Raw genomic sequence first — 21,818 nt, forward strand, 5'->3', positions numbered from 1 at the left:
ATTTAGTTTAAAACTAATTGGTTTTGTTTTTTCCTTTTTTTTAAATGTAGAATTTGGATTTTGTTTTGAGTGTGGAACCCCAAGATGACGTAATTTGAAAAATTATCGTGCTTTTTGTTGCCTGGATTTTTGCTTTAGAATCTGGGTTTATTTCAGGGTGAAACCTCGATTCGTTCAGTAAATAAGTAAAAATAATTCCAGTAGAGAGACGTTCCCTGACGATGGGGTCCTGCATGACTCTTGCAAAAAAAAATAATAACTTAGTTTCAAACTGATCTGTTGTATTTCTGGTTATACCTGGAGTTCTGTGTGTAGAATCTGGGTTTATTTGAGCGTGAAGCCCCGATTAAGACGCTGAAAGTTCATCTAATTTGAAACCGAGTTGTGCTGCTTTTTTTTTTTTGCTATCTAGTTTTTTTCCGGATAGCATCTGGGTTGATCTGAGTGCGAAGGCTTGGAGGCTTTTTTTAGGGAATCCTGTCAGCAACTTTGAGGGGAATTGGTTTCCCAGCAGAGCTCCCCCTCCTTTCACCTTGGAAGGAGTCTCGTTTCCAACAGGAATGCCAGACGGGGACCTGGACGGATCCCAAGTGGGGAGAGTCACCGGCTTGTCAACAAGAGAAGGAATCAGGCATCTCCAGCGTGATCGTGCATGTGAACCAGCCTGGCCCGCCAATCAGGGAGCCTCACCGCCCGGTCTTGCACCCAGGGCACACCTGTGACACGCATGAGAGAGGAGTGCAACTACCTTCCAGGAATGGAGGCAACTTTGTGGTGAGCCCATGTTGTGCCTGCTCATGTTCCCTGCCTCGCCAGAAAAGGGAAAAGGACGCACAGAGGCTGAAATGGTTGCTGTTCCTTTGCAGGTGTCACTTTTCTGCAGGGGGAAAAAAAGTTCCATTCCAGGTCAGTCCAGATTAAATAAGATCATTTCTTGGTGGGGAAAGGACACCGACATCTGGGACAAAAAAATGACTCTCGCCACAAAACCAGCGGCTGCCGTGCATTTGTTATTTATTCCAGATGGTCCTCGGCTTACAGCTGTTGGCCGCTATTGCAAACTTACAGTTGCTTGTTCAGCAACTGTTCAAAGTTACAATCCGGTCCTCACACTTATGGCCACTGCGGCATCTCTGCGGCTCTGTAAAATTCAGATACAGGTAGCCCTCGACTTACTACGGTTCATTTAGAGACCGTTCAAAATTACAGCGGCATTGAAAAAAAGTGACTTAAGGCCATTTTTCACACTTAGCCCTTGCGGCCTCCCCCTGGTCATGTGATCAAAATTCAGACCGCTTGGCAACTGACTCATATTGATGACGGTTGCAGTGTCTCGGGGTCAGGCGATCCCCTTCTGCAAACTTCTGACAAGCAAAGTTAACGGGGGAAGCCAGATTCACTTAACAACTTAACAACTGCAGGGATTCCCAACATCTGTGGCAAGAAAGGTCTTCCCAGGGGAAGAGCGTTCTCTGTGGGCGCGCCGGCCCTATGGAACCAACTTCCCACGGAACCTAGGACTGCCCCCGACCTTCGTTCATTTCGCCAGGACCTGATAAACTTGGCTCTTCCAGCTGTCTGGCCCAGACTGAGGGGTTTTAATTTTTAATTGGGTTTTAGTTTTAAATTTCGGGGACTTGAATTAATTAATTGAATTAATTAATTAATTAAGTAGCCTTGGTGGAGCAGTGGGCTAATGCCTCCTGAAGTAACACCAGCTGCCTGCAATCAGTGCAGGTTCGAGTCCCACCAGGCTCAAGGTTGACTCAGCCTTCCATCCTTCCCAGGTAGGTAAAATGAGGACCCAGATTGTTGGGGGCAATTAAGCTGACGTTGTAATAATGCCGCTTGGGGTGTGTGTGAAAGCCCTAATAAGCAGGCATGTACATAGAATGAAGGCTACTGCTAAGCTTGTAAGCCGCCCTGAGTCTTCGGAGAAGGGCGGGATACAAATGGAATAAAAATAAAATAAAAAAAATAAAATAAATAAATAAATAATTGTTTTAACTGATTTTAATTTTTGTATGTTATGCTTTTAATTTTCCCTGTAAACCGCCCTGAGTCGTACGGGAATAGGGCAGTGTATAAATTTAATAAAATTAAATAAATAAATAAAATGAAGCAAAACTCTCTTAACAACTGTCTTGCTTGGCAACAGGAAATTTTGGGCTCCGTTGTGGGCATAAGTCAAGGACTTCTCCTGTACCTGTCCAACTGCTGAGTGCTTGGTTCCATTGTTGCCTATTAATTCACACTCAGTTGTCACAAACCGCAATCTAAATTTGAATCACATCCTGTTCGGCTGCTTTTTTTCTTCTTCTCCTAATTAAAAATATCTACATTACTATTTCCCCAGTGAATGACCGGGTTGCCTTAAAATGAATCAGACTTAAGCTTCTTGACTCATCGAAAGGGACCTTCTGAGGTCATCCAGTCTAACCCCACTGCAGTTGCCAGAAAACTGTTTCCTTCCGGGTGTGATTCAAAGGGCTGTTTTTTAGCTAACCAGCCTGAGTTGGCAGAGGTCCTGTTCCTTGAAGGACTGCCTGTCAGCTGAGGAAGCTGCCCGGCTGATCCGATCTGGCAAGGCTGGCACATTCTGGGTTCCTTCCATTAAATGTTCCAGCTCATTGGCTACTTCTTCATGCGCATATTTTTTCTATTTTTCTGCTACCTTTTTTCTTGTTTCTTTCATGTTCTTTTTTTTTCTCTTTCACTCTCTTTTTCTTTGCATTAATCTTGTTCTGGTGTTTAAAATTTTCAATAGTTTTTAAATGGTTTATCTTATGAAAGCGTCCCTTTGGCCATACCTGCTCCACAACAGGTGTGAAGCTTCATTTACTGTCTGCTGGGTCATTTTTTTTAAACCACATTTTATCTTTTTTCCCCGCCATCCCCCTTTTCTTCCATCAATTTCATTCCAATTTTGTTTTGATTGCCCCTAGCCACTTTGAGGACCTGGGAGACCAGTGTCCCCAAAATGCAATAATAAAAGAAGCAAACTAATCAATAACCGAACTGCACCTGCATGTTTATTAAAGTGTCCTTAAAGTGACATTTCATGATCGCATATTTACCTGGACAGCTCAGAAAATATCTAAAGGTCCCGTAACGCTTTATCTGGAGTAAACACACCCAGTGTTTTTTCAGCACAGCTGGGCAGAATGATAAATAAACTTATTTGGGAATGAATTTGAACGCCCCGTGAGAGGAACCCAGTTCAGTGGTAAAAGGCACCAGCTGGGCTGTGGGGTTGACACCCATCCAGGTAAGTTAGGAAGCTAAATATAGCCAGTAAATCTGGCAGCTCGCTTCCTTTTTCCCCTGCAACTTCAGAGTTTTACTTCACAGACTGTAAAATGGGAACATGTTGACCAGTTTCATAACTGTATTTATCCAGATGGCTATTCTAAAATATTCACGATAAAATACTTTACATGCTCCCAGCTGTGTCTGGCACCACAGGAAGTATTAGTACCGCTTTATAAAGCCTCAGTAAGACCACACTTGGAATTCTGTGCTCATTTTTGGTCACCGCGATACAAAAAAGATGTTGAGACTCTGGAAAGAGTACAGAGAAGAGCAACAAAGATGTTTAGGGGACTGGAGGCTAAAACATATAAGGAACAGTGGCTGGAATTGGGTATGTCTAGAGAAGAGAAGGACGGGGGGGACGACATGATAACAACTGTTCCTTGGTGGCGCAGTGGGCTAATGCCTCCTTAAGTAACACCATCTGCCTGCCATTAGTGCAGGTTCGAGTCCCACCAGGCTCCAGGTTGACTCAGCCTTCCATCCTTCCCAGGTAGGTAAAATGAGGACCCAGATTGTTGGGGGCAATTAAGCTGACTTTGTAATAATGCCGCTTGGGGTGTGTGTGAAAGCCCTAATAAGCAGGCATATACATAGAATGAAGGCTACTGCTAAGCTTGTAAGCCGCCCTGAGTCTTCGGAGAAGGGCGGGATATAAATGGGATTAAAATAAAATAAAATAAAAATAAAACTGTTCCAGTATCTCAGCGGCTGCCCCAAAGAAGAGGGAGTCAAGCTATTCTCCAAAGCGCCCGAAGGCAGGACAAGAAGCAACGGATGGAAACTAATCAAGGAGAGAAGCAACCCGGAACTAAGGAGAAACTTCCTAACAGGGAGGACAATTAACCAGTGGAACATCCAGAAGTTGTGATGCTCCGTCACTGGAGGTTTTCAAGAAGAAGAACAAAATAAGAGAATGACAGAGTTGGAAGGGACCTTGGAGGTCTTCTAGTCCAACCCCCTGTTTAGACAGGAAACGTATATATACCATTTCAGACAAATAGCTGTCCAATCTCTTCTTTAAAACGTCCAGTGTTGGAGCATTCATAACATCTGGAGGCAGGTTGTTCCACTGATTAATTGCTCTCATTAATTTCTCCTGCATGTTTATTATTTCTCCTTAATTCCAGATTGCTTCCCTCCTTGATTATTTTCCCTTCTTTGCTTCTTATCCTGCCCTCTGGTCCTTTGGAGAATAGGTTGACTCCCCCTTCTTTGTGGCAGCCCCTCAAATATTGGAGCACAGCTATCATGACACCCCTAGAGATTGGACTACCATTTGTCTGAGATGGTATAAAGTCTCCTGCCTTGAACGGGGGTGGACTAGAAGATCTCCAAGGTCTCTTGTTGCCCAATGATTCAATGCTATGTGTGCTACCCTGGCTGTCATCCAAAGGTTAATAAGTCCAACTTAACACTTAACAACTAGCACCCAATTCCATCGTTCAAGGGGTGAAGGTGGAATTTACTGCTGGCTGGTAGGAAAAAGTGGGATTTAGTATTTCTTCTTTATTTCTCAGTTGTTGTACCTTTAGGGTCACGGCCTTGGGACTGCCTTGCCAAGGTGTTCACCAGTAGCAACCTTAAGCGACCACTTAACTTGGTCACGGACGCAAACCCACGCTTTATCATCGATGGGGCGAGCTTTGAGCCCAACAGACGGACTGCACTGACAGTCACAAACGCCGAAAGGTTAAAATGAACTCAGCTTAGCAATTTGGGTGAAGGAAACCACCAAGGTTTTTATGAATCTGCCTAAGCACGTTCACCAGATGCCTGAGAGACGACTCTCGCCAAAACGTTTGTGCAACACATTGCACACTGGCCCTGGAGTCTTCACAGATCCTTTTTCCATTCCAGGGAATTTCCATGTCAAGACTGGTGCCCCCCCCCGCCTCCCTCCCTTCAGATTTCACCATCTCTGTTGCAAGGGCTAAGATAACTTTTGGTTATCCGAGGAGAGATACTTTATCCTACAGTGCAGCTTGCTGACCTCAACAGCCCGGGCTGATATCCAAAGCCCCCCCCCCGAAAGATGGGCATTTCTTTTTTGGACGCTTTAAGAACTTCCTAACCTCCGAGCTGTAACTAGAGCTCAGAGGAGCATGCATCAAAATGTCTGTCTGAAAATTTTGGAATTGTTATTTCTTTTATTTTTAAAAAAATGTACTTATTGATATTGAGGATTTTATATAGAGGAAAAGACTAATCTCAAGAGAGAAAGAAAGAAAGAAAGAAAGAAAGAAAGAAAGAAAGAAAGAAAGAAAGAAAGAAAGAAAGAAAGAAAGAAAGAAAGAAAAAGAAAGAAGGAAGGAAAGAAAGAAAGAAAGAAAGAAGGAAAGAAAGGAAGGAAGGAAGGAAGGAAGGAAGGAAGGAAGAAAGAAAGAAAGAAAGAAAGAAAGAAAGAAAGAAAGAAAGAAAGAAAGAAAGAAAGAAAGAAAGAAGGGAAGGAGGGAAGGAGGGAGGGAGGGCAGAAGACAGAAGGAGAAATGAAGGGAGACAGAACGAAAAGAAGGAACGAACGAAAAAAACTAAAGTTATGAATGTTTCCATTTATTTATTCTTTAGATTAGCCACCCATCTCGCTGCAATGAAATATGAAATATAATAACCTTGGACCTTCTCTTCAACCCATATTAGCGAACCTAGGGTCCCCTCTCCCAGCTAACTCTTCAAAGCCTTATTTAATTTTCTTTTCTTTCAATCCTGAAATCCCCCAATCATCCCATTAGCATTTGCATAAAAAGGAGCATACAACAAGTCTTTGATCTGCCCCCCCCACTTCTCTTTCAGCAGCACTCTGAAGCCTCAAAGGAAACACACCAGCACTTAGATTAGCCCCCCCCCCTCCATCAAAGAATCCCCTCAAGGGGATTCTCCTGATAATAATCCACTACCCAGGAAGGATCTTTCTTCCTGGACTTCACACTTCCTCGGGGAAAATCCATTTCAGGTAGTCCTCAACTTGCAACCAAAGGTGAGCCCAAAATGTCTGTCGTTAAGTGAAACATTGAGTGAGTTTTGCCCTGTTTTACGGATTTCCTTGTTAAGCAAATCCCTGCAGTTGATGAGTTAGTAACTGGTTGTTAAGTGAAGCTGGCTTCCTCATTGAGTTTGCCTGTGAGAAGGGGGAATTGCAAAAGGGGGAATCACGTGACCTTGGGACTCAGCGACCGTCATAAATATGAACTCCTTTGCCAAGCATCTGAATTTTGATTACGTGATCCTGGGGATGCTGCGATGGTCGTTAACTGTGAAACACCGTCACAAGTCACATTTTTCATTGCCGTTGTCACTTTGAACAAACGTTGTAAGTCGAGGGCTTAGGTACACACCTAATCTTACACCCCAGGATAGAAGCACCCGAAGTTGCATATTTAAACATCAAAGCCTCCTTGTTGCTATATATATTCTGCTACTGGTAGACCCGGAACAATGTAGACTACAAGTTGTCCCTGACTTACAACAGTTCGTTTAGTGACGCTTCCGAGTTACAATGGCGCTGAAAAAAAGTGACAAGACCCTTTTTCACGCTTGCGATCCCCCGTTGTGTGATCAAAATTCAGATGCTTGGCGACTGCCATGTACTTAGGATGGCTGTGGTGCCCTGGGATCACGTGATCTCCTTTTGCAACCTTCTGAGAAGCAGTCAATGGGGAAGACAGGCCCACAACGAACCGTGTTACTAACTACTAATACCACTTTACAATGCCTTGGTAAGGCCACACCTGGAATACGGCATCCAGTTTTGGTCACCACGATGTAAAAAAGATGTCGAGACTCTAGAAAGAGTCCAGAGAAGAGCAACAAAGATGATTAGGGGACTGGAGGCTAAAACATATGAAGGAAGGGTTGCAGGAATTGGGTATGTCTAGTTTAACGAAGAGAAGGACGAGGGGGGACATGATAGCAGTGTTCCAATATCTCAGGGGCTGCCCCAAAGAAGAGGCAGTCAAGCTATTCTCCAAAGCGCCAAAAGGCAGGACAAGAAGCAACGGATGGAAACTAGTCAAGGAGAGAAGCAGCCTAGAACTAAGGAGAAACTTCCTGACAGTGAGAACAATTAACCAGTGGAACAACCTGCCTCCAGAAGTGGTGAATGCTCCAACACTGGAAGTTTTTAAGAAGAAACTGGACAGCCATTTGCCTGAAATGGTATAAGGTTTCCTGCCTGAGCAGGGGGTTGGACTAGATGACCTCCAAGGTCCCTTCCAAATTATTATTATTATTATTATTATTATTATTATTATTATTATTATTATTATTATTATTATTATTAACTTAACCACTGCAATGATCCACTTAGCGACGTTGGCATAAAAGGTCATACAACGGGGCAAAACTCACTCAACAACTGTCTCACTTAGCAACAGAAAATCTAGGCTCAATACCTTCAGCCATTGTGGTTGAATGAATGAATACTTTACTTCTAGCAGCTGCCCTTTTGTGTTTACCTCGCATTATATGTTTATGCGTGATCCGGCTGAGAAATCATTTCACTTTTTTCTTCCTTCAGCACAAAAGCGATGATGATGATTGTTATTTTTTTTAGTCTTTCCCTTCAGACCCGCGTTTCTCAATCTTGGCTGTTTGAAGATGGGTGGACTTCAACTCCCACAATTCCCCAGCAAGCATGAATTCTGGGAGTTGAAGTCCAGCCCTCTTAAAGCCTGCTGGCCGAGGAATTCTGGGCATTGAAATGCCCGTGGCTTAAAACCTGCCGGCTGGGGATTTCTGCCCTGGGGAATCCCTGCATTAGGCCATGTGGGGGGATGTTTTAAGGCAGGGGTCTTCAAACTTAGCCCTTTTATGACTTGTGGACTTCAATTCCCAGAATTCCTCAGCCAGGCAGGCTGGCTGAGGAATTCTGGGAATTGAAGTCCACAAGTCATAAAATGGCCAAGTTTGAAGACCCCTGTTTTAAGGTGTGTGTGTGTGGGGGGGGAAATGGGGGCGTCCCAAAGAATGTACATCCTGAAAATGAAGCTGCCCCACCCGAACGATCCAGGGATCTCCCGCTTCTTCTCAACGGCACCCCGGAGACCGGAATGCAATTTGCAAAAATTTCATATTTTCCCCCCTTGGAAAGAATACCTCCCCCCCCCTCCCGAAAAGACAGGGGTGGGGGTGGGGTGGGGGGAACAGGAAAAGGATCGGCTTGCAAGCAAGGAAATCCCGCGCGGACGGGCGCTTTGCGGTCCCCGGAGGCCGGCTGCGGCTTGCCATGCTGGAAGATGCTGGGCAAGGCGGCTTCTGATTGGCCGGCTGCAGGGATCACGCGGCGCGCGATTGGCCGGAGCCTTCCAGCACTCGGCCTGCACGCGTCCTCCGCCTGATGCCGCCGCTTCCCACGGTGGAACAGCCCGTTCCGGCTGCTTCTCCCTGGGCTGAGTCATGGCCGGTCCCTTTCCAGCCCTGCTTTCCAACCGAAAGAAATGCACATTTTTTTTCCCCTTATAGGTTATATACCCCGTTGCAAGCAGTATATTGAATTAAGCAGTCTGGTTTCCAGCTGATTTCTTGGGAGTTTTGGTTTATTTATCAATTATTTATTTATTTATTTATTTATTTATTTTATTTTTATTTTAATCCCATTTATATCCCGCCCTTCTCCGAAGACTCAGGGCGGCTTACAATTTAAAGCACAATTCTCCTGAAGGACTCAGGGCGGTGAACAGGGTAATACGTATTAAAAAACAAGATACAAAAATTCAAAACGATTAAACAACAATGCCCATGAATAAGTTAGTACACATTAAAAAAGTTAAAACAACTTTATGAAACCCAACCCCATCCCATCAGGCCAGGCCAGCTTGTTCAAAAAGATACGTCTTTAGTTTGCGCCGGAAGGAGCGAAGGTCGGGCGCCATCCAGAGCTCAACTGGAAGATGGTTCCATAATGCCGGAGCGCCCACAGAGAAGGCCCTCCCCCTGGGGGCCACCAGTCGGCATTCTTTGACCGGTGGCACCCTGAGGAGGCCCGCTCTGTGGGAGCGTACCGGGCGGAGGGAAGTTGACGCCGGCCGCAGGTGCTCCCCAAGGTATTCCGGACCCATGCCATGTAGGGCTTTGTAGGTCATTACCAACACCTTGAATCTCACCCGGAAGACAACTGGAAGCCAACTGGATTTCCTCCAATTAACAAATGCAGCTCTGAATTGGATAAATGGATCATGGGGTCTGCAACCTTGACAACTTTTAAGACTTGTGGACTTCAGCTCCCAGAGTTCTTAAAAGTCGTCAAGGCTGCAGAGCCCCCCGGCCTAGATACTCATGTACGGAGGGCTTGTTTTATCAATTAACGTGTTTTTTAAATGTAACTTATAACTTCATCTAGAACTTTTTTTTTGGCATCCTACAAAACTGATCACACATCTTCATCTGAAGTGTACCACGTAACCAACTCGACTTACGATGTCCACGGAGGCCAGAATATAATTTAGCTATAAGTGAGAAATTTTGTTAAAAAGTCATTTGGGCCCCATTTGACGACCTCTCTTGCCACTTCTTGTGAAGTGGATCGCTGCAGTTGTCAAGTTAGGAACACGGTTGTGAAAGGGAATCCGGCTTCCCCACTGACTTTGCTTGTCAGAAGGTCCCAAAAGGGCATCCTGTGACCACTAAAACCGTCGTAAATATTGAGTCAGTTCTTAAGCTTCTGAAATTTGATCATGTGACCGTGCAGATGCTGCAACAGAAGTTGTGGGTGCTCCATCACTGGAGGTTTTTTAAAGAAGAGACTGGACAGCCATTTGACTGGGATAATATAGGCCCAGGATCTCCTCTGCTTGAGCTAGGGGGTTGGACTAGAGGACCTCTGAGGTCTCTTCACTCTTAGGATTCTATGAAGACGCTGGAATGGACTTCCAGAGGGCTGGTTCAACAAATACCAGGAACCAGGCCTCGCCTTCGCTTGTGGTCTGAAGCCACTATGGAGTTAAAGGTTTGGGCCTGGCCTGTGCTGTGAACGTGGGAATCTTCTCACTAACCTGAGATTTAAAGCCCTTGTCGTGGTTGTTGCTCCCTGGCTGTGCTGAATAAAACGAATCCTGAACAAGATTTGAAAATTGGGGTTAATAAAGGATCTCTTAGCGGTAAAGATGATGGCTACTGGAGCATTCTTCCAGTCTTACACATCCGAGCCTAAGTACCAGATGCCCATTTTGTGCCTCAATATGGATCAGTCATCGAGAAACGTTGGCAAAAAAAGGTCCGAGGAGATCAAGGAAAAGAGGTAGTCCTCGAATTATAACAGCTCATTTAGTAACCGTTCAAAATGATAACAGCACTGGAAAAAGTGACATGGCTGTTTTTCATACTTCTGACCATTGCAGCATCCCCACGGTCATGTGATCAAAATTCAAGTGCTCGGCAACTGATTCACCTTTATGACGGTCGCAGCGTCCCGGGATCACGTGATCCCCTTTTGCAACCTTCTGACAAACAAAGTCAACGGGCAAGCCGGATTCACTTAACAACGGTGTGACTAACTTATCAACCACAGTGATTCCCTTAACAGGTGTAGCAAGAGAGGTCGTAAAATGGGGGCGAAACTCACTTAAGAAGTGTCTCACTTAGCGACAGAAATTTTGGGCTCCCTTGTGGTCGAGGACCACCTGTAGGAAGCTCAGATCTGGCTCCGTGGTGTGTTGGGAACAGCCAATGAACTGCCTGAGATAAGTCAGCTTTGGCCTCTCCCCAAATGCTTTTCACCCGTTGGAGATAAACTGAACTCTAATTATGTAGGCAAATGGGATCCACCCAGATCTGTGAAGGCAGGAAGGATTTTTCTTTTGGGGAGGGGCAGAAGGGCTGGGCCTGAGGTATCAGCAGATTGCTAGAGCAGTGTTTCCCAACCTTAGGAACTTGAAGATGCGTGGACTTCAACTCCCAGAATTCCCCAGCCAGCTATGCTGGCTGGGGAATTCTGGGAGTTGAAGTCCACGCATCTTCAAGTTCCTAAGGTTGGGAAACGCTGTGCTAGAGGGATAAAACGTGTCCTCAAAAATGGGAGAGGGGCTTTCAGGAAAAGGACAGAATTGTCACACAGATAATCCTCGCTTAACGCCCGGTTGCTTAGCGACCTTACGACAGACCTCCCCAGAGCTACTTGGGGTCCGTTTTCGAAGTTCCAAAGGTTGAAATCCACTCGCGGTCATCGCAACGGACGCTTGGCAACTGGATCACCTTCACGTCTACTTGCAGCTTCCCGGGGTCATGTGACCCTGGTTTGGGGTGGGTTCTTAAAATGTTTCTTTACTTCTGGCTTACGGCAAAAAATGCCCATGGGAGGAAACGGACTTGTTTAATGACTGTGGCCTTCGCTTAATTGCTCCAAATAGTAGAGAGAACCTTTTAATTCTGCTTATATTTACTGCACTGGGAATGGGGAGCTGTTCTTTCTGTTTATTTTTATTCTTTCTTTCTTTGCTTTCCTTCCTTTTCTACCTCCCTCTCTCTTTTTTCCTTCCTTCTTTCCTCTTTCCCTCCTTCCCTCCATTACTTCCTTCCTTCCCCCCACTCTAATCCTAACCTCTCCTTCCTTCCTTCCTTCCTTCCTTCCTTCCTTCCTTCCTTCCTTCCTCCCTCCCTCCCTCCCTTCCTTCCTTCCTCCCTTCCTTCCTTCCTTCCTTCCTTCCTTCCTTCTTTCCTTCCTTTCTTCCTCCCTCCCTCCCTCCTTCCTTCCTTCCTTCCTTCCTTCCTTCCTCCCTCCCTCCCTCCCTCCCTCCCTTCCTTCCTTCCTTCCTTCCTTCCTCCCTCCCTCCCTCCCTCCCTTCCTCCCTCCCCTCTTCTCTGTTTTTCCTCTTTATTAGTTTGGCTTTGTTTTTATCCTTCCTTCCTTCTTCCCTCCCATCTTTCTTTCCTTCCTTCCTTCCTTCCTCTTTCTTTCTTCCTCCCTCCCTCCCTCCCTTCTTTCCTTCCTTCCTCCCTCCCTCTCTTCCTTCCTTCCTTCTTTCCTTCCTTCCTTCCTCCCTTCCTTCCTCCCTCACTCCCTCCCTCCATTCCTCCCTCCCACCCTCCTCCCTCCCTCCCTCCCTCCCTCCCTCCCTTCCTTCCTTCCTTCCTTCCTTCCTTCCTTCCTTCCTTCCTTCCTTCCTTCCTCCCTCCTTCCCTCCCTCCCTCCCTCCCTTCCCTCTTCTCTGTTTTTCCTCTTTATTAGCCTGGCTTCGTTTCTATCCTCTGGGCAACCCTTGTAATTCTAAGGAAAGCCTCTTCCGGAGGACCCAGAGGCAAGGGACCAGACACCTGGCCTGCACTTCCAGGCGCCGCAGCCTCCCTCTCCAGCCCAGCGCAGGGCGGAGGGGCTCCGCTGCTTTTAGCTCAAGAAAGGGAGCGCCTAGCAGGATGTCGCTGGGTGAGGGTTTCACCTTCCGGGTACCCGGGAACCTTTCCTTGTTCAGCCAAGCATGTAGCTGAGGTTTGGGTACCCGCGTGCAACCCGGTCTCCACCAATCCCTGCCACCCATTGCTCCTCTCAGCCAATCAGCAGGAGCTCCCCTTTGCTTGCTGGAGCCAGCTGGTGCTTGCCAGTCCACCCCCCCAAGACACCTTGGCACCGACGAAGTTCTCCTGTTACCCTCTCCTTTCCTAGTAATTGCACACATACACACAAACACACAAATGCCCCAGTTCTGGGCGCCATCGGCTTGGCTCTTGCCAGGGTTTCCATGCCAGCCCTAAAAAGGGCAGAGGGTAGGGAAGAATAGCATGTGGACTCCTGCTCAGCAAGCGGGTTGGACTAGATGACCCCCCAAGGCCCTTTCCATCTCTGTTACGAGAGAGCAGAAGAGAAAGAACTGGAGAAATTCACAAAATACAAATTCCTGGAAATAGAAATAGAATGACTGTGGCAAAAGGTAGTAGCCATCGTGATAGGCGCCTTGGGTGCAATGCCAAAACATCTGGAGCACCACCCAACTCTGTTATTCTGTTATTTATCCAGAGTGGCATGGAGTTCCATGTTCAAGCAGGGGTTGGACTAGAAGACCTCCAAGGCCCCTTCCAACTCTGTTGTTCTATTATTCTCTCTCTGGACAGCTGTTATTCTGCCTTCTGCAAGTTTTTATTTTTAAAAGAAAGAAAGCAGACTTCACCATTTGAGGACCGTTCAGTGGGCAAGTGGTGTCACCTTATGCTTGAGAAGCCAGGTTTTTTTTCCCCCAAGCTTGGCAACTTTAAGGGATGGGGACTTCGACTCCCAGAATTCCCCCTCCCCCAGCGGAGCTGGCTGGGGAATTCTGGTAGTTGAAGTCCCCATCTCTTAAAAGTTGCCAAGCTTGAGGAAAAACTGGCCTATATAGGCTCCTCGCAGCCCTTGATCCTCTGACCTTCAGGCTATAAAGATGTCACCAGAGTTTTTTCAAAGCAAAAGAAAGCAGGCAGAAATACAACACACACACCCCCTAAAAAAATTTCCTTTCAATAAGGATATGGAAGCTGAAACTCGTCCCTCAAAAGATAAGTCTCGTGGGAACTTTTTTTTTCCTTTTTCCGCCCCCCCCAATCCAAAATCTTCCCCCAATCCAAAATCTTCTGTCTTGCTAGCTCTGGCTGTAAACTTCCCCAAAGTATTTCTGGCTTTGGATGCCAGGCTAATGACGCTGAGAACTTCTACTTGAAAAGCAGGAAGGGGTCATAAATTAAGGAGATATCCTGAAGGGAACAATCAACAACCTCAATGCCAAACAGCTTCCAGGGGCCCAATGAATCAGCAAGCCATGAGTGTGCCAACAGCGAGAATTATTTAACCAGCCTGGATGGTTTGTTTGAGTTAAAATCCTGGTCTAGGCCGTGGCTGAGGTCAAAACGAAGCAAGTTGAGATGCAGACGGACAAGCCAAGATGTCAAAATGTTGGCTTGGGAATTCTGGGAATTGAAGTTTATATATCGGAAACCGTACCAGTGGGGAAATTGGAGAGTTGAAGTCCACTTATCTTAAGCCATGCTGGCTGGGGAATGCTGGGAGTTGAAGTCCAAATATCTTAAAATGTGGCTGGGGAATTTTGGGAGTTGAAATCCAAATATCTTAAATCATGTTGACTGGGGAATTCTGGGAGCTGAAATCCACCCATCTGAAATCATGCTGGCTGGGGAATTCTGGGAGTTGAAGTCCAAATATCTTAAAACATGGCTGGGGAATTCTGGGAGCTGAAATCCAAATATCGTAAATCATGTGGCTGGGGAATTCTGGGAGCTGAAGTCCACTTATCTTAAATAATGCTGGCTGAGGAATTATGAGCATTAAAGCCCATTGATCTTAAACCAGGATGGCTGGGGAATTCTGGGAGTTGAAGTCCAAATATCTTAAAACATGGCTGGGGAATTCTGGGAGCTGAAATCCAAATATCGTAAATCATGTGGCTGGGGAATTCTGGGAGCTGAAGTCCACTTATCTTAAATAATGCTGGCTGAGGAATTATGAGCATTAAAGCCCATTGATCTTAAACCAGGCTGGCTGGGGAATTTTGGGAGTTGAAGTCCAAATATCTTAAAACATGGCTGGGGAATTCTGGGAGCTGAAATCCACCCATCTTAAATCATGCTGGGTGGGGAAATTCAGGAGTTCATCCTACTACTCCTTGTAGTAGTGTGATCTTGAGTTGAAGGGAAGGTTGAGAAGCGTGGGCAGCTGCAGATGTGGGAGAGAGAGGGGACCCTGGGGGTGGGGAATCAGCACAGTCACCTCTATCCTTGGCCCTTTGCTCCCTGGCTCTGTGCATATTCACACTTCACTGATTCCCGAGTTCATTCATTTTCTGGATTTGAATCCTGAGCTAACCAAACAGGCATCTGTAGCCAGGCAAATGAGTTAATTCAGGAATGAGTTGCATGCACACAACCGGTGAGCAATGATTCCCCCACCCATCTTAAAGCTGACAACTTAACCTCCTGCCCGCCCCCAAGCAAGCTGATTGTGTTGTGTACATGCAGCACAATCGGTCGGTGTTCATTTAGCCTCCACTCCACGTTCAGCTATTGCTTAAAAAGCGACTTAGACGGGTCCCTGCAGGACATGTTTGTGGTCCAGATGCCTAGCAGCTGTCTCACATTTATGACGAGGGGGGGTGGGCTGGAGGTGGCAGGGTCCTGGGGTCAGGTGATTGCCATTTTGTGACTTGCCCAAGCCGGCTTCTGACAAGCAAAGTTAATGGGGAAGGTTGCAAATCACGATCACATGATGTTTCGCTCATCATCACAGCCAAAATAGGTCATAAAATTGAGTGCCTGTATGTCTAACAACCTCCATCCATTTAACGATGAATTTTCTAGCTGGGAAAGTGTGGTCGTAAGTCGAGAACAGGCTTGGCCTGTTGTCGGACCTCCCCCAACTCATAAGGGCCCAAGGAGACCTTCTGTTCTCCTCCAGGAGAAGCCCCTGAATGTCGTTTCTTTCCTCCAAGCCGAGGAGTCGAGAAGCAGGCTGGCCTAGGAGTGGTGAAGGCCACAGGCTAGAAAGACGGAGCCTGGGAGTTCTAGTCCCGCCTCAGCTGCGAAAGCCAGTTGGGTGACTTTGGGTCATTCCCCTCCCTCTTGACCCAACCCACCTCACAGGGTTGTTGTTGTGGAGAAAATAGGAGGAGGAAGAGGAAGAAGGCAACGTTTGTATATATTTGTCAGCTTGAAATAGCTGTAAAAATAATAAAGACTGGATGTAAATAAACAAATTAAAAAAACAAAAAACTATGAGATAAGCCCAACCAACCCTCCAGCACTGAGATGTTTTTCCCTTGGGGAAGGACCGCTTGTTTCCAAACACGTGACAGATTCAGGGGGCTCCCAAAAACGGTGGGTGAGGGCCACGGATCCATCTTTGTGTTTTTCCAATCTTGCGTAAACGCAATCAACAGACACCCCCCCCACACACACACACAGAGATTGGATCGTAGCTCAGCTCAACGTCCCGGCTTTTCTGCTCGTCTGCAGATGCCAAAGTGTGGATTAAGAACAAGGTAGAAAACATCATTGCCATCACTGTCAGTGTTTTAAAATTAGCCCTTGGGATTTACACCCCTGTGTGTGTGTGTGTGTGTGTGTGTGTGTTTAACCAGCAGCAGAGCCAAGCTACACCCATCACCTGCCCAGGTCAAAGCAGGCGTGAAGCTAAATGGGAATACTTTGCAACCAAGCAACAAAGCAACACAACCATTGAAGTCCTCTTTGTGTGTGTGTGTTTGTGTGTGTGTGTGCACCCTGGCTGATCAGGATAGGAGGAGAAAACAAGGAGACATTGAATTGTACCGGAAGCTGCTCAGGGGCACATTTTGTTTTCAAGGCCTGCATTCATTTTTTTAAAAAATCAAAATAAAGGATAAAAAAAAATCGCTTTTTAGGATGACGGTGAATAACACAACAATAATATCTTTTTTCTTTTTCTTTTAGGTCTTAGACTTTTAGAGGGCCCTCAAGGTGAGCGACCGTTGGAAAAGCAGAATTTAATTAACCCAACAGTTCAAATCTCTCTTCATTTTCCAGCTTAAAATGTTTCTCTAAAAAGGGTTTGGTTGTTGTTTATGTATGTTACTTTTTATTGTTCCTGAATTAATACAGCTATCAACAATAGATCTCAATCAATCAGCAGTGGATCAGCAGTCTTGATCTTCCGAGGGCAATTCTGTCTTTGTCTACCTCAGGGTTTTGCAAGCTTGGCAACTTTAAGATGGGAGGACCAACTCCCAGAATTCTCCAGCCATCATCCTGGCTGGGGGATTCTGGGAGTTGAATTCTCTTCAAGAATCTTGGCTGGGGGATTCTGGGAGTTGAAGTCCTCCCATCTTAAAAGTTGGCAAGTTTGGAAAACACTGATCTACAGGGAAGCAAGCCACACTGAGGGATTCCGACCAAGAAATGAAGATTGCAGTTTTTTGGCAGGCCAAGACCTGGTGTGACCAGTACCTCCTTGTTTCCAGACACAAGGAGACCACAAAACAACAACGCTGCCCCAATAAACATAGCAAGTGTGTGCGAGGAGGAACACTGTCTCCAGAAATGCAGACATTTCAACAAGAACACAGCCTGGATTTGTAGATCATACGAGGATCAAGGGCTTCATTGGTATCTGAGATGGAAAAAATTGGTTCTCCTTCTCTGGGAGATGAAAAGGTCCCTGATGGGGGGGGGGAGGGAGGGAAGGAGGAAGGAAGGAAGGAGGGAGGGAGGAAGCCTCCTATGGAAAGTCCAGCTTGGTCGCAAGAACAATGGCTGACCTTTTGCCCAGATGGCATGGCCTCAGGGACAAGATGCCTGCAAACAGCTGACAGCAACCTTTAGCCCATTTTTCTTTCTTTCTTTCTTTCTTTCTTTCTTTCTTTCTTTCTTTCTTTCTTTCTTTCTTTCTTTTTCTTTCTTTCTTTCTTTCTTTCTTTCTTTCCTTCTTTCTCTCTCTTTCTCTCTCTTTCTCTTTCTTTCCTTTGTTTCTTTCTCTCTCTTTCTTTCTTTCTTTCTTTCTTTCTTTCTTTCTTTCTTTCTTTTTTCTTTCTCTTTCTTTCTTTCCTTTTCTCTCTGCATAATATTTAATGCCACAAGAATATTGTAACGTCTACTGTAAATAGAAGCCATTGTGCAAGCAAGACTCCTCTCCCTCTCTCTTAAACCCCATGACCTAAATTACTCCTTCCCCATCTCCACCAATCTGCACCACTAGCAGAGGAGGGGCACCGCAGAAGCCCCTGGGAGGTTTATGAGGGGACATTAGGCTAGAATATAAACATTTATTGCCAGTCCAACTTGCTGCCAAGTTCTTGATGGAAAAATGCCATCAATCACATGTGCTCCTGTGCTGCAGGGATCTCATTGAAGGCCACCATTTTATGGACCCAGCTGAACACGTTTCTCAATCTATGAAACAATAGCTTGTCCAGGTCCATTGGTTCACAGGGAAGGCAACACAGATTTCATGTACACAAAGTCCTTCCAGAAAAATTGGCTCAAAACTCTGTCCTTCCCAGATGGCAGAGATGGTCACATCCCAATGAGGGGACCTCACAGTCATTGTCCTCCAGAGGCAGCCTTGGCAGGACATGCCTGAACCCAGAATACTTCTCAAAACCAAACTTGCATTGTCCAAACGTTGTCATCGTTGATTGATAAACTACAATGGGCAGATTGCAGGTGTGTTTTGAAATCCAACCTAGAAGTAAGGAGGAATTTCCTGATTGTGACCACAATTAACCAACTTGCCTCCTGAAGTTGTGGATGCTCCAACCCTGGAGGTTTTCCAGAAATGACTGGACAACCATTTGACCGGGATGGTATGAGGTCTTCTGCCCTGAGCAGTGAGTTGGACTAGAGCAGGGGTGTCAAACTCAATTTCATTCAGGGCCGCATCAGCATTGCGGTTGCCCTCAGGGGGCCGGGTGGGTATGGCCAGGGTGGGCGTGGCCTACTGGGTGGGCGTGGCTAGAGTGCGTATGGCCTACTGGGTGGGCGTGGCCAGCTCTACATCATTCACATCAAGGGTGCCTTTGGGGGCCTGGGCAGGAGTGGGACAGATCTGAGGGTCTCTGGCAGAAAGAGGGTCTCTGGGCCAGGGCCAAGGCAGTGGGGGCCGTTCCCTCACTGTTTCCAGGATGGCTTCGCGGGCCACATGAAACCACTTTGCGGGCCGGATCCGGCCCCCGGGCCTTGTGTTTGACATGTCTGGACTAGAGGATCTCTGAACCTATGTTCTATGAAAAACCAGTTTGAGTGTAGCAGAGTGGCTACTATTTTGATTTAATCAAGAGCTGTGCAGCCTTTGAGCTTCAAAGACAATAATTCTTGGTTTGCAAATCCAACATAGTTTCGCAGGACTTTCAGTTTCTGAGTAAGAAGAAAAAAATAAGATCAACCATCCAACTTTTCAGTCCTCAGAAGCTTCCAAAGACCACCCTCACTTTTCACAGCATCTCAAGGTCATCTGGCACTGGAGACATAAAGCCACCAACACGCTCTTGATCGGTGTATCTCAATCTGGGGCAGTTGGACGTGGGTGGACTTCAACTCCCCGATGTCAACGTGGACAGACTTTGTGGATGGGTGAACTTTAATTTCCAGAATTCTGGAAGGGTGTTTCTCAACCTTGACCACTTGAAGATGGGTGGACTTCAGTTCCCAGAATTCTTGCTGGCTGGGGAATTCTGGGAGTCAAAGTCCACCCCCTTTTCAACCGGTCAAGGTTAAGAAGCATTGCTCTCGAATATTTATGTACTGAAGGGATGGAGAAGGAATTCTATGGATGCAACCAGATTGACGTGGGATTTGTCAATATACGTACATGCAGGAGGCCACTACTATTAGATTACTCCTAGTAAACTGACCTTTGTACACACAGTAGCTTCCGATACACTGAAAAGGAAAGTTGTGGAACACAACAAGCCTATAAATCATGGTTGCCCAACCCTTGGCTCTCGACAGCAATGATGGTTATTTCAGACATGCACAAGTACTGTATGTGGGATTCTACAAGCTCAGGATAAAATGAGCCCGTGTAGTATTTAATGTCCTGAAAACCTCCGTGTTTGTTTCATATTTACAGAGTAGGTCTTGAGCCCCAATGGCTGAGAAGCTTTGTTTAAAAGTATCGTGGCTGTTACTTGCGTTTTCTGCTTTTTTTTTCTTTTGTTTGTGAATGACATCTTAATGACTTCTGAGAAAAATAGAAAAGGCATGGAAAGCATGTGGAGAAAATCTCCTAGGTGTAGACTGGCTCTGCACTGGCGTCAAAAGCAACCTTACAAGGCCTTCTCTGGATTCCAGATCCTTGTCCTGGACGGTGAGGGTTGGCACACGTTTTTCCGCAATGTACAACAGTTCTCAACTGATGACCACAGTTGAGTCCAAAGTTTCCATTCCTAAGCGAGGCAGTTGTGAATTCCTAACAGGGAGAACAATTAATCAATGGAATGACTTCCCTCCAGAAATTGATTGATTGATTGCAGTTGTTAAGTTAGGAACACAATCGTTAAGTGAATCTGGCTTCCCCATTGACTTTGCTGGTCAGAAGGTCGCAAAAGGGGATCACACGACCCCGGGACACTGCGACCGTCGTAAATGCGAGTCAGTTGACAAGTGTCCGAATTTTGATCACGTGACCTTGGGGATGCTGCAATGGTCATGTGAAAAATAGCCATAAGTCGCTTTTTTTCACTGCCCTTGTAACTTTGAACGGTCACTAAACAAATGGTCGTAAGTTGAGGACTACTAGGGGAGGGCCATTTAACCAGAATTCAGGACTACGCCCCTCCTGAACAATGGCTTCGCTTAAGGACCATGGCATTTGCTTTACGACTGCCGCATTCCCTTAATGACCCACTGTTAAAAAAAGGTCATAAATTCAGTTTGGTCACCTGGATGACCAGCTTTATGCTGGTCACAGCTTACCTGCGGCCATAGTTAACAAGATCAATTACAGTCATAACTTGAGGACTGCCCTTAGAGCAGAGCAGGCCAGAGAAAAAGGCTGCCTTTAGTTAATGAATCCTGATCTTTCATTGAAAAATATCCACCCAGTTTCTCTGTTTGGCTTTGTGACCTGTTTACTTGGCTCCTGAAGTGCCGGCATCACATGGGGCTAATAGCCAAGAGCTCATTAACCTTCAGCTTTCCTGGGTGATTTGGGCCCATCCTAGGGTGGGAAATGTTATTAAACAGGTTTCTGCTTAGGGGGAAAAAAAGGATCTGCAGATAATTATTAAACAGTGTTTCTGCTGCCCATTTCCAGTGCAGGTAGTCCCTAACGTACATCCACAATCAAACCCAACAAGAGCCTTGGTGGAGCAGTGGGCTGATGCCTCCTTAAGTAACACCAGCTGCCTGCCATTAGCGCAGGTTCGAGTCCCACCAGGCTCAAGGTTGACTCAGCCTTCCATCCTTCCCAGGTTGGTAAAATGAGGACCCAGATTGTTGGGGGCAATTAAGCTGACTTTGTAATAATGCCGCTTGGGGTGTTTGTGAAAGCCCTAATAAGCAGGCATATGCATAGAATGAAGGCTACTGCTAAGCTTGTAAGCCACCCTGAGTCTTCAGAGAAGGGCGGGATATAAATGGAATTAAAATAAAAAATAAAAAATAAATAAATTTCTGTGGTTAAGTGAGACATTGGGTAAGTGAGTTTTGCCCCACTTTACAACCTTTCTGGCCACAATTGTTAAGTGAATCACTGCAGCTGATAAGCTAGTAACCCGGTTGTGAAGTTTTCCCCTTGACTTTGCTTGACAAAAGCTCGCAAAAGGGGATCACTGCGACCGTCACAAGTACGAGTCCGTTGCCAAGTGACTGAATTTTGATCAGGTGACCGCGGGGATGCTGCCACAGTCGTATAAGTGTAATAAACAGCCGTAAGTCACTTTTTCCAGTGACGTACCTTCGAACAGTCACTAAGCGAACTGTCGTAAGTTGAGGACTACCTGCATAAAAAAACTGAAAACATTCTGTGCTAAGATCTTGCAGGTCCGTTTGGCCTCTGCTACTTTGTCCTTTCACAAAAGTGTGCTTGAAATGGATTGATTAAATGAGGGATCGATGGATTG

The 21,818-nt window shown here is 46.0% G+C and overlaps 1 long non-coding RNA gene across 1 annotated transcript; it reads left to right on the forward strand.

The window, feature by feature from the left end:
- Positions 1–336: 336 nt before the first annotated feature.
- Positions 337–16,863, forward strand: LOC310647229. Its single transcript, XR_014493848.1, has 3 exons — positions 337–774; positions 867–906; positions 16,693–16,863. It is a non-coding gene; the product is annotated as an uncharacterized lncRNA (long non-coding RNA).
- Positions 16,864–21,818: the final 4,955 nt, after the last annotated feature.

The sequence above is a fragment of the Vipera ursinii genome, assembly GCF_947247035.1.
Source record: "Vipera ursinii genome assembly, chromosome: 15".
Classification (NCBI taxonomy): domain Eukaryota; kingdom Metazoa; phylum Chordata; class Lepidosauria; order Squamata; family Viperidae; genus Vipera; species Vipera ursinii.